The sequence below is a fragment of the Podarcis bocagei genome (genome assembly GCF_964188305.1).
Source record: "Podarcis bocagei genome assembly, chromosome: 6".
NCBI lineage: Eukaryota > Metazoa > Chordata > Lepidosauria > Squamata > Lacertidae > Podarcis > Podarcis bocagei.
Genome location: NC_138130.1, coordinates 58,543,292 through 58,568,867, shown reverse-complemented (window position 1 = coordinate 58,568,867; position 25,576 = coordinate 58,543,292). Strand labels below are relative to the sequence as shown.

The window sequence follows — 25,576 nt, the reverse complement described above, 5'->3', positions numbered from 1 at the left end:
TTCCTAGGCTGAATTAATCTCTGAAGTAATGTAACATAATGGCAGATGCATTGCAGAGTGCTTTCATTTGATATACAAATAATAGTACTCAGATGTACCAATCACTATGGACGTTGTTAATAGTACATATTCCCTTTGTGTGGGGAAATCTGTATCGTAGACAGGAGTGTCATTACAGAGGATGTTTTTCCTTCACTCCACCATTTTAAATCAAGAAACAGCCTCACAAAACTGCAGCTTCACTACACCTTATAAACACAATTCAATCTAATAGGAAGAAGAGCAAATCATTTCTTCCACTATTGGGACAATGTCATACAAACATACAATTTTCCTACCTCCCAGCTCACCTCTTGAATGCATTCATTCAAGTGAAACTGAAATATAAAAATTTCTCTTCCAAGAAAAAGCTTTTTTTTTAATAATAGTGAATCCACTGACATGGTTTTGTCATATTTTCCCTGTGTTCAGCCTCTGGCCAGGTAGGTTTTTTCCTGTATACATGTATGCAGTGGAAGGGAAAGGGATTGAGAGAGAAGACAAAACTTGTATAACATCTCATCCCTTGTATCTATGGTGTAGCCTCAGGTCTCAGTAATAGAGTAAAATAATACAGATAGTTCATGGTCTGCATATTTTAATAGCATTGCTCATAGGTTGGATCATCTGTAATTGCCTACTCATGAGTAACACAAGGAAATGACTTCTGTTAGCCTAGTTTCATTTTCAGTTATGATGGTGTAGAGATTAGTGACCACCTTCATTCTCTAAAAAAATGAGGTACAGGTATAACTTCTTGGAATATAGATTTATACAGCGGATGAATAAAAAACCCATTTCTGAGTCCTAATTCATAGTGCACATTATTTTTCTCACACATCTTTAGAATAGTAAATTAGTGATAATGTGAAAAGACCTATCTTAAACACAAGTAACATTTTAAGGGAGCTTGGAAGTAAGGATTTTGTTTGGGATTTCAAACAAAAAATGAATTATCCCTGAATTGCCTGCAGTCATCTCTAGATAAAACAATCTTAAATAATTTTATTTCTCCAAATATACTTCTTAACAAGTCAGATTGCTACCCAATTCCATTTCTCCTCAATTTATAACCCACTCAGAAACATTTTGGGGCACTTGGAAAATTATCCAGGACCTATTCTAACAACACCCCTGGGATGATTTATGCAAAAAGCTGACCAGCTTCTTCACTGGCAGATGTCTTCACAGAAATATACAAGTGATTTGATTGATTGATTGATTGATTGATTGATTGGAGTGGGGCCACAAACATGATTTGAAGTTCCAAGGGTGTCTTTGTTGGGAAAATGTAAGACATGGCTGTATAAAATTAACAGTTCCTGAAATCCATTTGATTGATGTAATAAAAGTAAGCTTATAATGAAAAAGTCTTAACCAATTTATGGCCTTATTGAGGCCAGCTTAACTGAAGGAATAAGTGAATTTATATTCCATGGCACCATGAACTACTGAAAGCTCTGTAGTGGAAAAACTAATATATGTTCAATGTTTCCAGAGGAGAAGCTGTATCACACAATATCACACAAACTGAAGTAAAACTCTTACTTAAGATCACTGGGGAAATGGCAAGTTAAGATAAGAGGCAGTGTCTTCTTTAACAGGAGCTAACATTAGACATGCAGCACACAGAATACTGGATGTGGGGAAGAGCACTATGTGTTGCGTCCATTAAATACTTCTATTTTGTTTTCTTTAAAACATTTTTAAATCCTGCCATTCGCCAGAAAATGCCTTAGTCAACAAGAATGCAACCACAGTAAAACTATTAAAAATGGATGGTGTAGTGCCACAACCCTGATAAGTAAATGTTAAATGGTGCGGGAAGAGGAAATGCCACAGAGTAGAATATATTGCAGACCCTTGGAAGAAATGCAAAATGGAATGTGAAATTGCAAGCAGACGGGGCATGTGTGTCCTAAAACTTCCCTGGTGAGTAGGGACTGCAGAGGATCTTGCATCTTATCCCCAGGGCAGTCAGCCCCATTCACTTGTTGCTGTGGCTCTGATCCTTACTTGAAAGTTGAAGAGGGCTCATAAGTCAAGTGATTAACATCTACAGCCCCTCAACTTTAGTGTTTCTTGTGTGCTTTCTCCAGGTTGCCAATTGCCATTCATCAAGGCAAAGCCATGACTTACGAATACTTTTTGTATTTGTACCTGCCCTGCTCTCAGATGTAACTGCACACTCCTTAGTGTCTTAAGCTTAATAAATAAAAAAGGGTATGCTTTAAGGAGGGAGAACTTTAGCCATGCACTAGGTTGTACATACTATGCCGAGTGCCAAGTTCAAGTCTCAGTTATCCGATTCTATTTGATTTTGAACATTCATTTGCTTGAGGAAATGTCTCTGAATTTAGGTATTATTGCTTTGGAATATAAAGTAGGGATAAGTATGTCTTACTTCTTCAGTGTCTAAAAAACAGAATAAGCACTTGAATTCTTGTAAGCTTATAAATAGAAGTAGATTATTTAGTATAAGCTGTAAACATTTACTCATGCTTTTCCCTTGAAAGCTAAACACATCACCTTTTTAAAAAATTAACAGGCTACAAATCTGAGAACACTTAAGTATTGTGATGTGATTTAAGGCTGTGCATGAAAGGTCTGCATGGCATGAGTACTAAATTGTTATTAAAATTCTGTTTCATTGAAACGGGTCATAGATTAGATTTTACACGTTTCAGTTTCATGTACTCCAAATGTTGTGCTTCCCACCATTCAGGAACAGTACATATGATGGTAAATGACTACTGTATCAGTTTTTAGCAACAGGCCTCCACACATCCAGCAAGAAAAAGCAACAACCCTGTTTCTCTCCATCGTACTGGGAGAAAGTAAGCCTCAAAACTTTAGTCTGTTAACCTCATAATGGTGTGTACAGAAACAGTCTAGCACACATGGGACATCTTTATCTCTGATAAGAGTTGCCTGGTCCAGTTCCTAGGACAGGGGCAGGAAACCTTTTTATTCTCTCATGGGTAATCTGTCAGATGCTGCATACCAATAAAATAGGCAATGGGGCCAGAGGCAAAGGGACAGAATGCAAAAGGGGTGAAATCAGAGCCAAAGGTTGCTGCCCTTTCTTCTACTACTACTTCTTCACCATTTTCTCTTTGCCACCTGTGCCCTAATGGAACTACTGTAGACAAAGGGTATTACTGCTTCTCAACATCAGAAATTCACTTTATATCACCCTCTTCAGATGTGTATTTGCAACTACTGCTTTCAAAAGCATTTACTATGCTTTTATATTCAGAACCTTGCTTTGCTTTCTGTACTGTGGCTGCTTAATTTGGCCATTAATCTTTGGTGTCAATATTTCTCTGAAAACTGAAATATACTATAGTTACTGAATTTTCCTCTTTTTTTAAAATCATGGGAGTAATTTTTATAAGAGGTTGTTTAAGCATGACCTTTTCTGCCTGAATCTATGAGTCTGTCATAAATCAAACCACAAGTGTGTGTGTGTGTGTGTGTGTGTGTGTGTGTGTGTGTGTATTCATCATATATCTAAATCTAATTTCAAAAATGATCCTTCATACAGGTATTTATGATTACTCATTTGACGTTTCAGTAGCTCTCCCTAAAGGGGCAAATCAACATGAACCAGTGGCATATATTAGTAAAGTTAAATTGCTTCTGAAGCTGCTACTGTACATAACAAGATGTTTCTGTACAATAGTTTGCCACCTGAACCCACTGACCTACATTTTTTTTTTAAGTGTGGGAGCAAAAATGTCAGGAAGGAGCAAACAAGACCATTATCTCTATGCTTGGCTCCATAAGATTTGACCTTTGACCTTTTATATTGTTCTACATTCTGATGTAAGACATAGGAGAAAAATGTAACAAATTGGGAATGATTTCTTTTAAATAATTTATCATTAAAATACAGTACCATTACACAAAAATAATGGCATCCAAACTTTTAAAATTGTTATTTTTTAGTATTATTGCTTCTTGCTTCATACCCGCATGAGAACATACCTGAGATGAGCAAATATATTTTTATGACATAATCATCAGAAGGTTATGCAAAATATTTGTATAAAATTATTTTAAAATTACATTTCCACTACATCAAATATAAGGCTGGAGACTTGAGGGAAATTTTAGAAGTTAGTAGGAATTTGAGCAGTTAATTGATGGGTTGAAACGTTACAGTGCCTGCTGTGGCTGTAGAGATCAATATAGGAGATAGATGTTTTATTGCAGCTGGGAGAGATGAAGGCATTTACCGGTAGTTGTGCTGCTGCAGTTGCACAATGGCGTTTCTTCTCTCTGCACTCCTCCCAGCAGTCATTCCTCCTCTGGTCACTGCTATGGATGCATGACCTGACTGTCATCTGCAAGTGACTGGATGTTAGCATCACATTCTCCCGTACCTTTCTGGAGAGTTGAGATACTGCTATAGCTGTCTTGCTGATATGTTTGTCCAGCTCAGTATCAGTGAGAGGTCACTGTATGTGGTGGAGCCCAGGTAGACAAAATTGTCTAAAACCTCAAGTATGTGGTCATCAATGCCGCAAAACAAACCTATCAAGACTTACAAAGAATATCCAAGGTCAGAGAACTTTGTGCTGAAGCCAGACATTCAAAAGTAGGGATAAGGAACCTTTGGTTTTCCAGATGTTGTTGGACCCCAACTCCCAACAGTCCCAGCCAGCATGGTCAGGGTGATCGGAGATGTTGTCAAAAACATTGAGAGTGCGAGTTTTAGGAAGGCTGGGTTATCCAGACTTCTACTTTGGTTTCCTTATATTTGGGCTGTTAATTCTGTTCTGCTTGGCAAACATCCAAATCAGGCATTGATAATACTTGTGGTTTCTCCTAGTCCAAGAGTAGATTTCTCTAGGTCCAACTGTAGCTTGCGTTTTTACATATTTTTTTTGTATAGGAGGGAGAGAAATCAATTACTTGTCATTCCTGTTCTCATGCTTCTTGTCACATTATAATATATAATTAATAAGAACTAACCTGCCTCCTGTTTGGTGTGATGTGTATCATATGAAGTTGTATATGCATCAGTTTCCTACTTTTGGATATTACATAAGATTAGTGCAACATTTTATTTTTCCCTTCTCCCTACCCAAAGCTATCCTTTCGGTGAACCAGACAGACTAGTTTAGGAAAGAATGTGAGCCTGCAAAATAGTCATTTTTCATGAATTTTTCATTTCTTCATGAAGAGGGAATTACTGAATAAGTCAAAAAGTAGTTTTCTCCCTGCTGTTTTATGTTTCATTATGACATTGCAGTGCTTCCTTTTCCTATCTTGAAATACTCTAGCTGTGAAATCTAAAGTAAAATTAGCATGCCTGAAATTGTGCTTGTCTGTTAAAGAGTGTGATTCACAAGATAACTTTGTAAGAATCCCAGACAGAAAAACAACACTCATTGGTGCTTTGCTAGAATGTGTTTTGAAGTACACACTTAATCAATAAAGAAATTTAGAATTGTTATTTTAAACATACTATGAATATGTAAATCTTTTAATAAGTTCTTTCTACGGCACCCCTGGAGGACTCAGGAACCCAGCTCTGTCACCCCTTGCCTGCAGAGCTAGCACCCTCTCACCTCTTTTTGAACACGGTCCCTTGTGGAGTGTTCCCTCAGCTTCCTCTCCTCTCCCCTTTCCTTGGGAGTCATCTGGGTCGCTGCAGCTGCTGCCCCTGGTCTCTGAGCTGCCCCCATGCCCCAAAGAGAGATGCCTCCTCACACTGCCCCACAGGGGCCTGGGAAGCACCCCCTGGCCAGATCCAGAGGCACCATTCACCTGGGAAGCTTGTTGTTGTTGTTGTTTAGTCGTTTAGTCGTGTCCGAGGCTAATGCATCAAACAGCTGTGCAAGCCTTTGGGAGGCAGAGCCACAAGAGGGTATCAGAGGAAGGGAGGGAAGGAAGGAAAGAGGAACAGAGGCCATTGTTGCCTGTGGAACCTCTGATCATCATTCAAGGCACCCCAGGGTGCCACAGCACACTGGTTGAAAACCACTGAAAGTAACCAGGAAGTCACACTGAGACAGGGAGGAAGAGCAGGTACTGGGAAGAAGAGGGCAGGGGAAGGCTGACTAGCCATTAAACAGGGCTTTGACATCACCCAGCCTCCTGTGCCACACAATGCATGTGTGAGGATGCATAGCATCCCAGGGGAGTGTGCCTCATCAGGTGGCAGGCTGCAAATGTGCCCTGCTGGCTAGCACCAGGGTTGAACGGGTCGTGATGGAGGAGGAAGGGGAGATATGTTTTGCCAGTTCCTCTTCACTGCTAGCCCACAAACTCTCCTCCCATACTGTTCCAGAGGGACCCCCAACTTTGGAGCAGCTTTTCATGGAACACAGGAGTGGGTAGGAAAGTGCAAAACCCATGCATAGGAAGTCTGGCTCCACTCTATTGTATTATATATGGCCGTTCCTCCACCAACTCAAATAACTGTCATCAGACAGTTGCCATTACAACAAAGTGTAGCAGAGTGAACAGAAGCAGGGCCACTCTATCTGCTCAGCTAAAAGTCAGCAACATTTATTTATTTGTTTATAAGAATATTTATAAAGTGCCCACTCATATAACATAACAAGGAGGAATATAGCAACATGTACAAATACAACAAAACATAATATATGTAAAAAATAAATAAATATCAAAACAATCATAAACATGACTTGCATATTTTGAAGGGGGAAAAATGTAGGCAATTATATAGACCTGTCAACATAAAATGGTATTTAACACACATCTGAAATTAGCAGCAGAATGCCTGACTCATCTCTGCGGATCTTCCTGAAATGTTTTCCAAAACAGTTCTTTGCTGCAAGTACTTTGTGACCAAAGATTAGCTTCCCAGTTTGCCTTTTTCCTTCTCTGTCATAGTGCCTATTCCTTTTGTGTTACAACTTTTAGATTTTAACTGTAAGGAAAGGAAATGTCTTATTATTGACATTTTTTAAGCCTCTGGGAGCCTTTTTGGTGTTAAAATAAATAAATGAAACTGAAATCTTTATATCCAGTGTAACAGTATAACTCTATTTTGACAAAATTGGTTAAATCTGAATTGGTTAAATATTGGTTACATAAGACAATTGTTGTTGAACTTAATGAGACCTCACCAGTGCATGCCCATAAATAAGCTAAATTGTGCTGTTGAATTAAGTTGTAGTACTTAGAATGAAATATCCATTAGGTTAAAATTCTGTATGTTTCTATACCGATTATGGTTTAGATTGTAAACAAGCATTGTTTCTTATTCAGATTTATTAATATACCTTAAAACACACCAACTGCCTTTAATTGGAAATAAAAACAGCAAATATAAGGGAGAGCACTGAATGTTTAGTGCAAATATAATAAGTCATTACCTAGAAAATTAAATTTATTGGATCAATTGAATTGAATTAGTAAAGTTTCCAGTCTTGCAGGCTCCATACATTAGCTTTTGAAGGCATTTTTGACATTTTTTACTCCATGCAAAGATGAATATTTATTTCTGTGTCCATCAACCACTAAGTGCTACACAACTGATACAACAGAAGACCTTCTACCACAAGCTTGCAGTTAATTGGACTTTGCTTCAGAAAATAAGCTTCAGTTTCCAATCAGTACTGAATGATGATTGTAGGCAAATGCGTTCCAGCTTTTTCGCACCTTTGCCTACCATCCAAGATCCATTGCTGTATACTCTCCACAATTATACCTTATTGCATTGATGATCTGTCAGTCTCACAGTTTAACATTAATTTCCTAGTCTGCTTCTGCCTTCTCAGATTTCCCCCCTTCTCAATTTATTGTCAGCTATCCATAAATGTCCTGCTAATCTGAGTGCAAAACAAACCACACCAAGAAAAATCCTTACTATGCAGTCCTGTGCTCAGGAACAAGTTATACTGAGTACAGCAGAGCTTGTTCCTATGTAAGCAGGTATAGAATTGCAGCCTTCTTTCATTCTCAAATTCTAGCAATGTGATACTGTTTAAAGTACAGCTATTTCTTTAGCTTCATCAAAAGTTTACTAAGACAGCATTGGGTGGTCTATCAGAAAAGAACAAATATATTTACAGGCATAAGTAACTGCACTAGGAAAATAGCTGAAAATTGTCTAATTTCTCACTTTGCCTAAAAGAAAGAAAAGATTTCTGTGTAACTGAAATTGCATATTTTTCAGACAATGGGTCCAACAAAAGCATTCCTATGCCTACTTTGAATGGAAGCTGTTATTTATCTCAGTACACTTAAGAGTCATAATATTGTAGTGCTTTTCCCAGTAATGACTTCGAAAGAAAAGTTTGCAAAGGCAATCTCATACTCTATTTATTCATGTAAAAGGCATTACAGTGCAGACATGAGAAGATTACATTTCTGTAGCTTCAGTCCCCATGGGATTTGGTGGCACATTAGCTGTTCTCCATCATCAAATACTTCAGTGAGCAGAATGAAATCAGGTGTCACTCTGATGTGATTTGGCATTTTCATAAAGGATTTGTTTGTTTTCCTTTCTAAATTGGATTGTGTCACTTTATAGGTTAAACCAGAGTGGTAATAATAACTTCTCACTATAAAGCAGATATGAGAAAATTGTGTTTTGTTTCTTTTTCTTTCTTTCTTTTAAAAAACCTCTCTTTTCTCTAGAGCCCAATTGTTTATTTGTTCCTAGGACCTACTGGGTTTCACATTATTGTGTGATACCTGCATACATCCTTCAGCTAACAGATGATTGATTCACTATGTTTGGGGAAAGGTGGGGAGACGGGCCTTCATTTTGGAAGAATCCATGAAGTTTATTCAGAAAGAAGTCTCCTTTGCTAGATTAACTCTTTCTTTTTAAAAAATAATTATAGGTGGGAAAACCCACCTGTTTTATTGAGATTACTGTATATTACAATTAGTCTTGCTTCAGTATATGATTGATTTACTTCTTTGTTATTTGGGGGGTTTATAGCTGCCCTTCACCCCCAAAGCTTTTGAACTATTCTAATGGGGGGAAAGAGCAAAAGGAAGGAGTGTCAGTAACAGATTGGAAGAGGTTTTGGATCTAGTAAATGCGAAGTCTGGCCATTCCCTTAACACTCCTATCCTCATCCCCCACTACAGCCCTTTGGACAGGGGGAAAGTATGCTCTGAGGCTAGCATAATTTTTCTTTCCAGCCATTCCATCACCTTCTGGATGGCTAAGTTGGTTAGAGCATGGTGATGATAACACCAAGGTTGCAGCTTTGATCCCCATATGGGACAGCTGCAGTTGGAGTAAATGAGCCTTGTGGTCCTTTACAACTCTGCAGTTCTATGATTCTTCCCTGTCCTGGTCTAGGCAAGACTGTCTGAGTTTGGGATTTGGCAGCTTTACTCTATCTCTCTCTCTCTTTCTCTCTTTCTCTCCAAACCTCTTCTAATTGTCACCTGTTGCTATCTCTAACTCCACGTGGGGTATAAACAACAAATTATTATTATTATTATTATTATTATTATTATTATTATTATTATTATTATTATTATTATTATTCCACCACACTCTGCCATTGCCAACCATTATTTTGTTACACAGCTTCTTAGGGTGATTTTCATTACTGTTCTTGAAATAAAGGAGATGCTATAAAATATTTACAGACACACATACAATTTTGGTAATGTGAAGCAGTTGAAATGTGATGAATATTTCTTACCTCATTCACAACTTTCACCATAACCAATTGATCAAAACATTCACATCCATGTTTTCTCACTTATCACTTTTCACATGAATAGCAATCCTCCTTTCTTTTGTATGGATCTGATAAAGCGTGTTCTCACTAAAAGAGAGCACGTGTTGCGGATGGGGCCGAACAAAACTCCACTTGGTTGCCAGGCAGTATTAGATTCAAGGGGCCTGGAGCAGATTGGAGGATGGTGTTACTGGGGTAAATTTGATGTTGCCAATTTAGGGGTGGGATCAGTGGTTATTTAAGCAAGGTCCACAGCTTTCTCTTTCTCTTTCGCTGTGGACATCGGATCACATGGAGCACTTGGACTGTCTGGAGGACAGTGATGCAAACTTCTCATTGTCTGGTTACATTTCTTTATTTCCCCCTTCTTTTAATCCTCTTTAGTCCCTTAAATAATTTAATTCCCCTTTTTCCTGTTCAATTTCCCACCCCACCCCTTACCCTGCCCTGTGGGAAGATTCTCCCTGTATCTGTGGCTTGCCTTTCTTTCGCAAAAAGGTTTCCCCCATTTCTCCTGTTGTAAATTGTGGGGCTAGTCAGGGCTGTTCCCAGCTTAGCTGGAATCACTTTCGTTTATAGCACCCCCGAAGGTTGGCTTTATTTGAGTGTGTGCAGCGCTGTTGGCCAAATTTTAATCTAGCCTTGGGCGGGAGCACTAATTTGAGTTCCTTTAATATTGCTATGAGACTAAGATTCTCAAGAGCAGAGGCATGGAGCCCTATTCGGCCTGCGCATAACTTCCAAGCCTAAGTATGCTACAGGTAGCAGTTAATTGTTAAGTCTCTGACCTCTCTATAAGAATGTACCTGCTTGCAGGCTCAGTTGCTGCTAATGTATATCTGAGGCAGACAGAGGGCGGCAGAGGCTCTCTGTGCCTCCAATGACTATGAGCACTCTGTATATGCTCTTGAACTATGCTGTTTCTGAACAAGTTTATTTTCTTTAAGTTTGTTTTGCCCTGATAGTGGCGACTGCCATTTTAGAGATGAGCCATTGTGGCTTAGTGACAAAAGTGTAGGACTAGGACCTGGGAGACAGGGTTCATATCCCCCTCTTAGCCAGTTATATCAAAACAAAACAAACTGCTCCTTTTGGGCTATTCTGTTGCTGGGTAGTTCGGCCCATTAGTGAAAAAAGAACTTTGGGTCTCTTGAAGGGGTGCTTCCCTCTAAAAGGGCAAGCAGCGGTACCTGGACAAGCTGTGGGCTGCCTCAACTCTGCTATTTCACTGGAAACATTTATGCCTGGCCTAGCAGGTGATCCTAGGGCTTTGCCCTAGTATTCGATGGCCTGGAAGCGTTTCCGGCCTGAATAGTGTCCCCATGTGGTCCATGAAGCATTGGTTTCACCAGTTCCTTACATTGTTTAGTTTTTGCGGACTATGACTGGGCTTTTGCAAATGGCTCAAGAGCTTGCCTCTCCTGCAGGGGATGACTTGTGGACGCCCCAGGTGTCTTCTTCCAGAAGGAAGCATCTTCGAAGGCTGCAACCAGGAGGAGGGCAAAGAGGAGCAGGGATCATGATTCAGACATCACCTTGGACCTCTACAGGGGTCAGGGTGAGGCTGTCCTGGGTCTTTAGGGATCATCCTGGATAGCTCAGCTGGTCAGCGCATAGTGCCGGTAATGCCTAGGTTGCAGGATTGGTCCCTATATGGGACAGCTGCATGCTTCCCCCATTGCTCTACTTGGACACTTAGGTCCAGTGTCGAGGGCCTTTTGGTGGTTCCCTCACTGCGAGGGATGTAACAGGCGCCACGTTTGCAATATGCAAGCGGGAGAAAGCACCTTTGTGTGCCCGCACTGCAGTTTGCTCTGTGCGTTGCAGGGCACAGCGCTGCACGGGCTGCATTTGCATTGCATTGCGTGAGAGATTTGCATTTGCATTGCACAGGGGTTGTGTGCATTGCACAGAGGGTGTGTGTGCATTGCACAGAGTGTGTGTGCATTGCACGGAGGGTGTAGTGGCATTGCACAGAGTGTGTGTGGTTTTGTTTTGTTTTGTTTTTTGCATTGCACAGAGAGTGCATTGCACGGAGTGTGTAGTTGCATTGAACAGAGGGTGTGTGCAGTGCACGGAGTGTGTAGTTACATTGCATGGAGGGTAGTTGCATTGCATGGAGTGCGTTTTTGCATTGCACGGAGTGTGTAGTTGCATTGAACGGAGTGTGTAGTTGCATTGCATGAAGTGTGTAGTTGCATTGAACGGAGTGTGTAGTTGCATTGCATGGAGGGTAGTTGCATTGCATGGAGTGCGTTTTTGCATTGCACGGAGTGCGTTTTTGCATTGCACGGAGTGTGTAGTTGCATTGAATGGAGTGTGTAGTTGCATTGCATGAAGTGTGTAGTTGCATTGCATGGAGTGTGTAGTTGCATCGCACAGAGTGGGTAGTTGCATTGCATGGAGGGTAGTTGCATTGCATGGAGTGCGTTTTTGCATTGCACGGAGTGCGTTTTTGCACTGAGTGCGTAGTTGCATTGAACGGAGTGTGTAGCTGCATCGCACGGAGTATAGTTGCATTGCATGGATTGTGTGAGCACTGCACGGAGTGTGTTTTTGCATTGCACAGTGTGTGTCTGAAAAGGAAGCTGGCTCGGCGGCAGTTTTGTCGGGACTTTTTTAGCGGTTCTGGCCAGCGTCGGCCCTGTAAATTTACGTATTATGATGGCAGCACAAGATGCCCCCTGCCCAAGCGGGGCTGGAAGCTGGCAAGCAATACCTCAATACTTTTTGCCCATATTCCCATTTTATTTAGGGATCCAGTTGGATATCATTGCTAAAACATACCACTTGCCTATGGAGAAGCTGTCTGCCTTGGAGGAAGTTATTTTGTAATACTTCCTCTATAGCAAGTGATGCTTCATCAGATCCGATCTTGCCGGGTCACTTAAGTAATCTTGCATGCAGAGTGGTTGCCCCAGGCCGCCCCTTCCCTTCCCACTAGGCCAGGCTGCCTGCGGCCTGAGGTCCCCTTACCTTTCTCATGCAATGGTTGCAATTCCTAAATGTTGAGGTCCCCTTACCTTTCTCATGCAATGGGATCTCATGCAATGGTTGCAATTCCTATATGTATGCAATAGTAGTTGGCCATGGCAGGATACTTGCACAGGGATTTTTTCAGGTTCATGCTGATGCTGCTGGATCTTTGCCCTTTGGTTGTTTTTTTTTTTTTATTTCAGGGGCTGCTGGTGTGCAAAGCCATGGCCTCAAGCCCGGTATGGTGAGGCAATCATGTGACCTAACTTTTGAGTTTTCCCCATTGTAGTAGCAGTTCACATGTGGCCCGAGGAGTTCAGTGAACATCGGATCTGCTTTTGGTCTGATAACCAGGTAGTGGTGAGCGTCTTGGCTAAACAGTCCTCACGCTCCAGCAGAGTCTCCGCCCCTCCGCTCACGCTTTTGAGCTGCACCGCTTAAGGTTTAATATTGTGCTTTCTGCTCTCCTGATTACGGGATCCTCTAATGATGTCTCTGACACTCTATCCCATTTTCAGATGGAGCACTTCAGATCCTGGGCTCCAGACTCAGCTATTGCCAGACTTTTCCAGACCACCTGTGGCATTTTGACAACAATTAGTAATTACAGAGAGCAGCAGCTTCCATTTCCCCTTCTGCTTTTAGCTCTTATGGGAAGGCCTGGATGGATTTCTTAAGGCCTGGGTGGATTTCTTAAGCTGGCAGTCCTTGGCCATTCAGATGAACTGGCCCCCATCCTCTGAGCAGATCCTGCAGTATTTGGTCCACCTGCTGCAAATTGGGCATGATGTTATAACTATAAGAATTCAGTCCGCTGCAATGTCTGTTATACTGAAGCTTTATTTTTCAGAGACCCTTGCATAAAGCTTGTAATGCGCAGGGCCTTGGAAGGTTGGAATAGGCTCCAACCTCATAGGACAGTGGGCAGGAAGTCGGTCAATTTTACCTATGCAGGATCTGCAACAAGTTAAAACTTGTCTGCTGGTAAAAGATCAAGGCGAGACTCCTTTCAGTATTCCATTGCATTTTGGGCACTGAGGGTTGGGGAAATGGTTGTTGGAGCCAGCACAGGGCTGAGAGTCTGGAGGCTTATTGCTTCAGGACTTTTCCTTATCTGCTTTGGAGCTTGTCATTAGAGTTGGGAACTCTAAAACAGACATAGTGGGCAGGAGTGCCACAATCAGGCTTCCCATTACAGATGAGGAGGGCCCTTGCACGGTTATGGATACCAGAAAAATTTGGCTTTTCATTCCCCTGGGGGCTGCCCCACTCCTAGTGCATGAAAATGGGTTCCCATTAGCCAGGCATTAATGTGCTTACGTCGTGCACCAGTTATTACGGCCTGCGGCTTGCCTACCACTGAACACGCCTCATTCCTTCCGAATAGGGCTGCTGCAACGGCTGCAAACTGGGGGCCTGTCTGTAGACAGGATTGTGAATACGGGTCATTGGAAGTCTGACGCTGACAAGGGTATATCAGGAAGTGTCACAATGATGTCTGTGCTGATGCTTGTCTGTTATTTCCTTTTCTCATAGGAGCAGCGGTGCACATTTGGGCCACAGCATTGTACACTGGGCTGGCAAGCGCGCTGACAAGTCTGGACTGGGGCGCCATCTCAGTCTTCCTGCCCATGTGGACATATACTGGATGTCCAGATGGGGAATGCTTTGGGAGGAGGTCCTTTCTTTGGTGCGGTCGAGTGTGACCTGTGCAGGTCCTCCCGCAGGGCTGGTGGTACAGCTGGGCGAGAATGATTTGCTGTCTTCCTCCAGCATAAGTTTGCATTCCTGCATGCAAGAGGGCTTGGATTGAGTTGATGGCAGCTCTCCCTGGACTCAAAATAATTTAAGGCATTTGGTTCAAGGTGGTCTGGAGGGGGGGTTGGAGCACCTGCCCCCTCCAATGCGCAAAGATATTCCATTAAAGGAAACCAAGGATTTGCCATGCTTTGTCAACCCCTTTCGAGGGGTAGGGCCATGCAAGAGTCCCTGGGAGCATTTGGGGTGAGCTTGAGTCTGATCCTGGTTCATTGCTCCCCCATGCTGTTTATTGGAACTGACGATATGGTGGGGCCCAGTCGTCAGTGCTGCCCTGCTGAGGTCAGGTGCAGCTAGTCGAGAACCAATGCCTAGACAAACTACCACCGAGCAGGCCAGAAAGCATGTTAATATGGCGGTGGGAAATAAAATAAATAAAGTAAATCAAATCAAATAAAATAGCATATAAAATAAAATAACAAATAAAATAAAATAGGTCCTTGCTTTAGGTGGTTCTGTGATATTGCACCCTGCTATTTTCTTCAAGACTGTTCCCCTCTTTGGGGCAGATGGGGGGTGCATCTTTCCCCTATGGAAAACGACACCTGGCGGGATGCGATTGCCTTGGGATTCATTGCTCCCCCACAATGTTGCTGGTACTGACGATATGGTGGGGCCCAGTTGTCAGTGCTGCCCTGCTGAGGTCAGGTGCAGCTAGTCAGGAACCAGTGCCTAGACAAACTACCACCAAAGAGGCCGGGAAGCATGTTAATAAGGAAGTGTAATATAAAATAAAATAAAATAAAATAATAATAAAATAAAATAAAAATAATAAAGTAAAATAGGCGTTGCTTCAGGTAGTTCCGTGATTTTGCACCCTGTGATTACCTTCAAGGCTGCTGCCAGCTTTAGGGTGAATTATTTCCCCTATAGGGAACGACACCTGGTTGGCTATGGTTGCTTTGGGATTGAAGGAAGGGTTGCATTTGTGAGTGGTTTGGCGGTGAGCTAAGGCTCTGTGGCGGTTAGGCATTGGTTAAATTGGTTGGTGGAGGGGTATGGATTGGCTGTGCCTGCCCCTCCAATGCTGCTGCAGACGGGTATTCCGTTAAAGGAATTCTGAAGCTTACCATCCCCTTCGTCCAAACCCTTGGAGCAGGGTGCGGGCCGCGTAAGCTTCAAGGAGCAAGCGCGGAGTAGCTGAGGGCCTGTGACGCAGCTCCAGCTGACTCTGTCCCTTGTTCCTCCGGGACTGACTAGGGAGTCAGTGCTGTCCCCCAAGGCGGGGGGTGACAGATAGTCATAACCAATGCCTAAGCAACCACTCTCAATTTGTATGAAAATAAAGTTGTGGCCAAAAGTATGCCAAAAACCTTAAACAAAAATTATGTGTGATGTGTGAGTTATTGGGGTAGGGGTTTTGGGGGACCTCAGCACGCAAATCATGGTAGACTGAATTTCAAAAATCTTGAGTGTGATATAATTTATACATTTTTTTTTCAAAAAAGCATTTTATACTGTTGCTTTTATTGTAGCATGCTCTGCTAGAAAATATTTTTTCCCAGAGGCTTTATTTTTCTTGTCAAAATTGACTAAAGATGCTTACCAATTTACATTTAAATCACATATTGATAAATCCCCTTGAAGAGCAAGTTTGATGTTTGGGACTATCTGCTATCATTTATAATGCAGCACAATTATTAGACACTAGGTTTCACTGCATGCAAAATGGAAACAAGCTGATCAGCATGACAAAAACAATACAGCTATTCAGATATGCTTGTGTCATAACGAGGGCTGGCTGCGCTATGTACCAAAGGAATCCAAATTTATTCCAAGGAAGCTCAAAGTATTGTGTTTTAGAATGAATTATGTATATCAAGTACATTTGCATGGTGTTACTCACTTTGCAAATATATTCTTTCTCCATTACAAGTTCAGAAATTTAGAACAGCTGAGCTTCATATTTGTATGTGTTCAAGGATTAGAATGACAGAAGATAAAAAGAGCAGGGGAAATGGATGGCAGGGCATTTGGAGATAAGGTTACATAAAGGGGTTGTAGAAGCAGGGCTGCAAGGAATAGTAATTGTTAGGAAGGAACATGGAGCTGTGCATGACTATTAGTCTCTCTCCAGTCCATAATCAATGGTTCTGAGCCTTCCGATAGCACGTCAATACATTCTCACAGCATTGTTTGTGACGTTGGGGAAATCTGTGCTCTGCGATATAATGTATGAAAATGGGAGGTTATAAAAATGTTAGTCATCATCATCATCAAACCTTTTATTGGCATCACGTACAAACATCCAAAACAAATCAATACAGAATTACCACTTCCCCAGTGGCACAAAACATTTGCTAAAAGAAAGGAGGCAGAGCAGTCTATCGTCACAGGAAGAAAAAAAGTTAGTCAATGTCTTAGTAGAAGTTATCGTTTCCTAATGGGCCTAAGACTCAGACAAAATCAACATTAAGCATCTGTTTTTCTGTTCAGCCATGCCAAGCAGCCTTGCACCACGCTGCTGTGTTCAAGAAGCAATGTATGACCTTAAGCCTCTCTGAATCCTGGTGCTATTTCTCAGCAGCAATTTGCATGAAGGAAGTGGTTGAAATAAGTGGTAGCACTTATGCAAATTGTCATAGGGAAATTGTGTTTGCATTCCAGGTCAGACATTATTTTCTATTCTTTTTGGAGTTCAAAACACTCAAACGTAACACTGCAAGTGCTGTAATGTGTGCCAGCAGCCGCAAGGGGGAGTTTCTGCTTGTTTTTTTTCCCCATTTGTCCCTTCTAGAATTCTGGAGGTTCAGTAGAATACGGTTGTTGAGATTGCCCTAAATTAATATTTTTTTCTGTTACTGAAAAAGACTCTGTATTCCTGAGTTAAAAATATTACAGTATGCCTGGTGCCCATAGTATCGTATGAAAGCTTCACATTGACATTGACCATTATGAACTCATTTTCTAATCTATTGATTTATTGATATTTGTTTGCCCCACACATGGAATGAAGAATTGATAGTAAATGTTTTGGTAGAAAGAAAACTCTCACCAGTCGCGAAACAAATGCAGGCAGGTAAAACCTAGACATTGGCAAATCTCCCTGTCTGCATTTAGGGACAAACCTCCACAGATAAATTCCCTGGCATTACTAGAAAGAAAAAGGCATCTTTCCATAAAGGGAAGCCATGAATGAGTTACCAGCAGCTGCCTCTGCCACCCAGTATTGAAGGTGGCAGTGTGAGGTGCGGGGGCTGCAGACAGTATGGAGAACCAAATAAAATCACCTCTTTTCCTGTTCGACTAATGGTAGCCTCTACTAAATCAAAGATCCTTCCATCAGCAGGACATCTTTGCATACAAACCAGTATTTTATGGTGTTTTTCCTTCCTTTATTTAGTTTCTTTATTCAGCTGGGGATTAATAAAAAAAACTTTAATGATAGTGAAATGGTAATTAACATGTATTTGGAAAACATAAACTATAAACTTTATATTAATTTCCTAAGATGCATCTCAAGCTTTTTTCTCTATACTGTACACACATCTTGTCAGCATAATCTGTATTATTTTGCTTCAGGTGGTTTCTTCAGAGAATAAATCATCGCAAAGACAAAGATAATACTTGATGATATAGCGCGGTTTATGAAATTTAATATCCTTGTTGGACTAAATCCCTTTTCCAGCATAAATTCCAGTATAAGGACGCTTCAGTAAAATTCAGCTCCTTAGACTTTTATTGATTTTCAAGTATCATCTTGGATTACATTAAATTATGAAATTCAGATTGCTCTAAGGAAAGTAGCATATGGAATTGATTTCCAAGTATGCATCCTAGCTGTTGTTAGTAATTGAATTGGATTGAAGTTGGGATTATAAATGGTCCAGATATATAAACAGGTTAATTTTGCCATTATATTTGGTGTGAAGACCTTCAACATTTCTTGTCTAATCTAAGAATTTAAATCAGAGCATGAAAGAAAAAGAGGGAGAAAGAAAGTGTGAAAGGAGAGAATAGAAAAATTGAAGGTGGGCAGTTACAATACCCCTGTATAGGATTCGGCCATCCAGAAATTACACTAAAGGAACAATTCTGAGCATGTTCTGAGTCAGACACAAGTCCCACTGTTCAATTTTCTAGTGTGTGTAGAGTTGACCTCTATGCATGTTTGATGGCCTCTATGTCTTATTTCTATTATTCACTCTACCCCTTTAAAAATATTTTGTGCTACCAGTAATGTGTCATTTCTTATCTGTAGAAAGCAGAAGAGATATTGTTTAATGATAATATTATTGTGGGAAGTTTTCTCATGTTTCAGTGTCTAATTTTGCAACAAGAAAGTTTACATTACTAATGCAAGTTAAATATAGGTGTTTGGGTTTATACAAAAGGAGCTTAATGGAATTATGACTTGGATAAATCACTCCATTTCACCCTAACTCATATTGTAATTTGAAGCATTTGGTCTGGTGAGCAAAATGAAATAAGCTGTGTCCCTGTAGGCAAAATTCTGTGTAACAAAACCAAGAAAGCAATTATACATCATTATGTGGGCTTGACATTGCTGAGAAATCCCAATACCAAGCTGGTAAAGAAATTGAACAGTGGAAGGTGGTAGTCCTCACACCACATCACACACACCCCAATTTAGACCTGAAGAGATTGTACATTTTGGAATCTCATAGAATAGAGTGGAAAAGTGGCTCAATATGAAGTATCTGCCTTTTTTCAACTGGTATTTAAAACTGGGTCACCCTTTCTGATTTATATTATTATCATTATTAATGTTAAAACCTAGACTACTAAACATTAAAATATCTAAGCAGTATATAGTTCAACATAGCACAAAATAAAACATAACATAAAACATGGCATGGAAAAAATCACAATGCAACATCAGTGGTACAGAAGTCCAACTTTAGAAGTCAGAAAAGTGCCAGGCACATTTATGTTGCCCCATCAGGTTCTGGCCTGTTGTCACAGTGGATACTCTAGATAAGTGTTTAGGATCAGCATATTGGTTAAAGAAGTACGAACTCACATCGATTTTAAACATCCCAAAGAAAAATACATTTAGAACCCATTTATGGCTCAAAGCCTTCTAGAGTATGGTATAACTCACTTTGTTCTGGGACTGCTCATGCTAACATGTCAACTATACCTTACATGACAACCTTTCAGGTGGGAAGAGATTTGAAAATCTACTGGCACCATGGACAATCTGCCTGAGATTCATGCAAACTACATATTGGATAATTTTTCTTTGAGCAGCCTTTGGGAAGGAATGAAACTTCATAGGAAGTGGCACTGTCAAGACAGGCTTTAGACACATACACTGTCAACTGGATTACGTAGCACAGTTGCTCAGTGCAGATGTGGTTGTAATTATGAATAGTAAACAGAATGTATCACAATATATATTCAGTGGTCCTATATTGCTAAACATCCCTCCCCTGTAGAGGTTGCCAAGATGTTCAATATTTTAAATGATGTACAATTCCACTGTCTTTTAAACATTATTTTGGGTGGTTCAATAGCAGAAGTTTCTGCTTTGTCAAATACTTTAAGAAACAATGCTTGCTTTTTAGCAATATCTTATAATCTGCCATTAAACGAGTATTAAATAGGTACCAACTCAGCATCCAACTGTTCCTGTAATCCCACTGAATGTCTGGGCATAATACAATTTAGATGCTGTTAAACACACTTCAGGTAATCAGCTCATGAACACTAATCCCAGTTAAATTAACATCCATGTTGTCTGCATTTTTTCTAATTCTATTAATTTGTAGATACTGTGGTGATAGAAACCTGGATGTGAGATGCTGCAGTCATTACATCCAACCAGAGGTAACTAGAGCTGCTGCAAAATCTGGCAAGCAGCCTTAACTCTAGCAAACAGCAGAGGCAGCACCAAAGAGTTGCCCAGAAGAGCCACTGACTCAGTATCAACAAGTGTGTTGTAGCTCCCAATGTTGCAAATCTGCCTCTACACCAGCAGCTATAACCACTATGATAGCCACTACTGTGCTGCTAGCAGAATCATTTGGAGGATTTGTATCCTTTTCAGTTTGATTTCTGATCTGCTTCAGGAATGGAAACAGCTTTTATCACCTTGGCAGACAATTTCATCTTTGCTTGCAACAGTCAGGTGGAGTGCATCGCTGTTGAATCTTACAGAGCTTAAAGTGGTTCTTGATGCCATCAACAATATTTCTGAGCTACCTGGATGAGTTTGCTAATGGATGTAGCATTTTATGTTGGTTCTGATCATGCCTGGCAGGCAGGTCTAAGAAGGTGATATTGAAAAACTAATCTGCAGCCCATGGCCTTTGAATTCTGGAATTCATTAGGAATCCATCTTGTCACTGTGTTGTTCAGCTGTTACATAAAACTGCTTTGTGAAGTGTAGTGGAAACCCTGAACCAGTGTCTGAGATGTAGGCTAACAAGCTGAAGCTTTACCCATACAAGATGGAAATCCTGTTAGTAGAAAGGATTCCTGACCCAGGACATGTGTGTGACCTGCCCTGAATGGGATTATATTCCTCTCACAATAGCAAATAAGTAGTTTGGAGTGTTTCTGAACTCAGTTTTGTTCCTGAATAGGCAGGTAGAAGTCATAACTAGCAGCACTTTTTCTCAGCTTCAGCTAGTATGTCCCTTCTCATTCCTGAGGAAAGGCTGGTCTTGCATACTCTGGTTACTTCCAGTCTAGAGCTCTGAGTAGGGCTGCCTGTGAAAAATGTCCAGAAACTGTAACTGGTACAAAATGCAGAAGCTAGCTATTGACCAGATCCCACTAGTTTTAAGTCTCTGCCCCCACCCCAAAATTAAATATGGGTTGGATCCAGGTGAGAGGCAAATTGAAATCAATGATATTGGTTTGAGCGATTGTATCCTAAGCATGACTAATCCTGGAATCATCCCATTGATCTTGTCAAGATCCTGGGCATTCTGTTATTGATGTGGAAGAAAATAATTGACCAAACTGCAGGAGGCAGTGGAAGACAGGAGTGCCTGGCGTGCTCTGGTCCATGGGGTCACAAAGAGTCAGAAACGACTAAACAACACAAGGACCAAGATAGAAGTTTTGTTAAACATATATATGCCACCAAGTAACCACATGTCTAATTCCTCTTCCCCTTCCCCCACTAATGGAATTTGCCTCATATAATGTCATGATCTATGTTTTCTCTTTCACACTGTCAGAAAACAATGCAGTGGAGTTGGGGTGGAAAAACACAGGACATCATTAGATCTTAAAATATAATAATAATAATAATAATAATAATAATAATAATAATAATAATAATAATTAAAAAAAATTTTATTTATATCCCGCCCTCCCCAGCCGAAGCCGGGCTCAGGGCGGCTAACAACAATAAAACAGTACAAAAGTACAGCATAAACAACATTCTAAAATCATTCATTATAAAATTAATTAATTCAAGCCACTGGCAACCATTGGGCCAGAGCTCCGCGAAGATTTCCGAGGGAGGGAGTCAGGCTGTGCCCTGGCCAAAGGCCTGGTGGAACAGCTCTGTCTTGCAGGCCCTGCGGAAAGATGTCAAGTCCCGCAGGGCCCTGGTCTCTTGTGACAGAGTGTTCCACCAGATCGGAGCCACAGCCGAAAAAGCCCTGGCTCTAGTTGAGGCCAGCCTAACTTCTCTGTGGCCTGGGACCTTCAAGATGTTTTTATTTGAAGACTGTAAGTTTCTCTGTGGGGCATACCAGGAGAGGCGGTTCCGTAGGTACGAGGGTCCTAGGCCGTATAGGGCTTTAAAGGTTAAAACAGCACTTTAAACCTGATCCTGTACTCCACCGGGAGCCAGTGCAGCTGGTATAGCACCGGGTGAATGTGATCTCGCAGCGAAGACCTCGTAAGGAGTCTCGCTGCAGCATTCTGCACCCGCTGGAGTTTCTGGGTCAGTCTCAAGGGCAGCCCCACATAGAGCGAGTTACAATAATCCAGTCTGGAGGTGACCGTCGCGTGGATTACAGTGGCTAGGTCAGGGCGAGAGAGGTAAGGAGCCAACTGCTTAGCTTGGCGGAGATGGAAAAATGCCGCCTTTGTTATAGCTGCAATCTGCACCTCCATGGAAAGGGAGGTGTCGAAGATTACACCCAAACTCTTAACGGACGGTGCTGGCACTAATTGCGCCCTCGCAAGAGATGGGAGTTGCCCCCCCAATCCCATATCGCCCCGTCTCAGCCACAGGACCTTTGTCTTCGAAGGATTTAGCTTCAACCGGCTCCCACATTACCATCCAGCCACAGCTTCCAAACATCTGGTCAGTGTGTCTGGGGCCGAGTCAGGATGGTCATCCATCAACAGATAGAGTTGGATGTCATCGGCATACTGATGGCAACCCAGCCCAAAACTCCGAACAAGCTGGGCGAGTGGGCGCATAAAGATGTTGAAAAGCATCGGGGAGAGTATCGCACCCTGAGGTACTCCACACACCAAGGAGTGGCACGATGACAATTCCCCCCCAAGCGCCACCCTCTGTCCCCGACCAGAGAGCAACGAGCGCAGCCATTGAAGGACTGTGCCCTGGATCCCCACGTCGGCAAGGCGGTGGTCCAGAAGTTCGTGATCGACCATGTTGAAAGCTGCTGACAGATCTAGAAGAATCAGCAGCCCCGACCCGCCTCGATCCAGCTGTCTACGAAGATCATCTGTTAGGGCAACCGGAGCCATCTCGGTCCCATGACCAGCGCGGAAGCCGGACTGGAATGGATCCAGAGCCGATGTTTCATCCAGAAACCCACCAAGCTGTTCAGCAACCACTCTCTCAATCACCTTACCCAGGAACGGAAGATTCGAAACCGGGCGGTAATTGGATAGATCTAAAGGATCTAATGATGTTTTCTTTAAGAGCGGGCGCACCACTGCCTCCTTCAGTTCCCCTGGGAATGTCCCCATGCCAAGGGACAAATTGATGAAATCCCGCAGGAGGGCCCGCACCTCATCTGGACACGCTCTAATCAGCCAAGACGGGCACAGGTCGAGAGGACAGGTGGTGGGCTTTCCAGCTCGGAGGAGTCTGTCCACATCGGCTGGGGATATCCGGTCAAAGTGGTCCAATACTGGACCCGAGGACAGTCGAGGGGCCTCCAGTTCCTTTATTGTATCCAAATTGGCAGGGAGGTCATGGTGGAGCAACAAGACCTTCTCCGCAAAAAAGCTCGCAAATGCCTCACAGCTGTGTGTCAAATTGTTATTTAACTTTGGCTGTCCCTCAAGGGACGTTAAAGACCTGATTATACTAAATAATTGCGCTGGGCGAGAGCTAGCGGATGCAATGGAGGCTGAGAAGTATGACTTCTTAGCAGCCTTCACGCCATCTCTTAGGTTTTCATAAAAGCCCTATAAGATGTTCTTGAGGCTCTGTCATGGGCACCCTGCCATACTCGCTCTAGCCGTATGAGGTCCCGCTTCATTTTCCGGAGCTCCTTGGTAAACCAGGGAGCCCGGTTTCTGCGGGGTCGCAGAGGGCGCTTAGGTGCAATCTCATCAATGGCTGCCAGGAGTTGGGTATTCCAGCCCTCAACAAGCTCAGTCAATGAGTTGCCAGGGGGAGCAAGGTCCTGCAAGGCTTCGCGGAATCTATCAGGGTCCATCAGCCTCTGCGGGTGAGCCCAAATCGGCTCGTCACCTAAGCAGGGTGGGGGTGGAAAGTCAACCCTGGCTTTCAGAGCGTAGTGATCAGACCATGGAACCTTCATCGAAGGAGACATGATCACATCTATACCTACGCCAAAGATCAAATCCAGCGTGTGGCCTGCTTGATGTGTGGGGCTGAAACAAACTGGGAGAGCCCTAGTGTCGCCATGGAAGACACCAGGTCCAGAGCCTGTGAGGAGGGAGTGGCATCAGCATGGATATTAAAGTCCCCCAATACCAATAGGTTAGGGAACTCCAAGGCCCAGCCGGCCACCGCCTCCAATAGGCCTGACAGGGTGGCTGCTGGTGCGCTAGGTGGCTGGTACACCAGCCAGACAGCCAAGCTCTCCTCGGAGCCCCACACTAGGCCAACACATTCAATGCCGGGGATCGATGGTGATGGTAGAGCCCTGAAAGGACAATCTTCCTGGATTAATAATGCCACCCCTCCCCCCCAGCCCACAGTCCGCGACTGGTGGAGGACGGAGAAACCTGGGGGCGCCATCTCTCGTAAGGTAACTGTTGCCCCTTCGCGCACCCAGGTCTCCGTCACACAAGCCAGGTCGACCCCCTGCGAGATTAAGAAATCTCGCAGGGTGGCGTTTTTATTGCCTATAGACCTGGCATTGCACAGCACCAGTGATGGAGGTGAGTAATCCTTGCTCACCCTACCCTCGTCCCTCGGGATGGGGCGCAGATTGGAAGGGGTACGAGCGTATCCATATCTCGGTCCCCTTCGCCGATAACAGCTTCCCCCACCACCATACCTCCCTCGCCCCTCCACGGTAGCAATCCCAGGCCTCATAGTAGCCTCCATTGATGGCAATTAATGTTATTCTTTCGCAGCCTAAAACAATAAAACCTTAAAACAATAAAAACAAAAAACAAAAACAACCCAGAAAACAATAAAACAATACAAATAAAAACTGCAAAAATTACAAATTCATCAAAATCTAACAAATTCCCAAGCCCACCCAAACATCCATCCCACCCCCATATATAAAAAATCTAAAGGGAAAGGATTTTTTTTTAAAAAAAAACATGTTAAAAAGAACTCTGCACCCCTCCGGGTCCTCCTGGGCAGTAGCAGCATCGGTGGCAACAACCATCCTTGTGAGGCCCCACCCTGGGCCAGATAGTAAGTGGCAGGAGCAGTCCTTGTGAGGCCTGTCAGGCCCTCCCTGGGCCAGGTGGTAAGTGGCAAGAAGGAGCAGGGCCCTCAGGCACTCACACAGGGGAGTCTTCCTGGGCAGCAGGCAGCAAGCAGCAAGCAGTCCTTGTGAGGCTTCAGGCCCCACCCCAGGCCAGATGGTAAGTGGCAAGAGCAGGGCCCTCAGGCACTCACCACAGGGGAGTCTTCCTGGACAGCAGGCAGCAAGCAGTCCTTGTGAGGCTTCAGGCCCCGCCCCAGGCCAGATGGTAAGTGGCAAGAGCAGGGC

General features: G+C 42.7%; 1 protein-coding gene across 3 annotated transcripts in view; it reads left to right on the top strand.

Moving 5' to 3' along the window:
- Positions 1-25,576, top strand: part of NCAM2 (neural cell adhesion molecule 2) — a 206,491-nt gene that overhangs the window by 28,822 nt on the left and 152,093 nt on the right. The window lies entirely within an intron of this gene.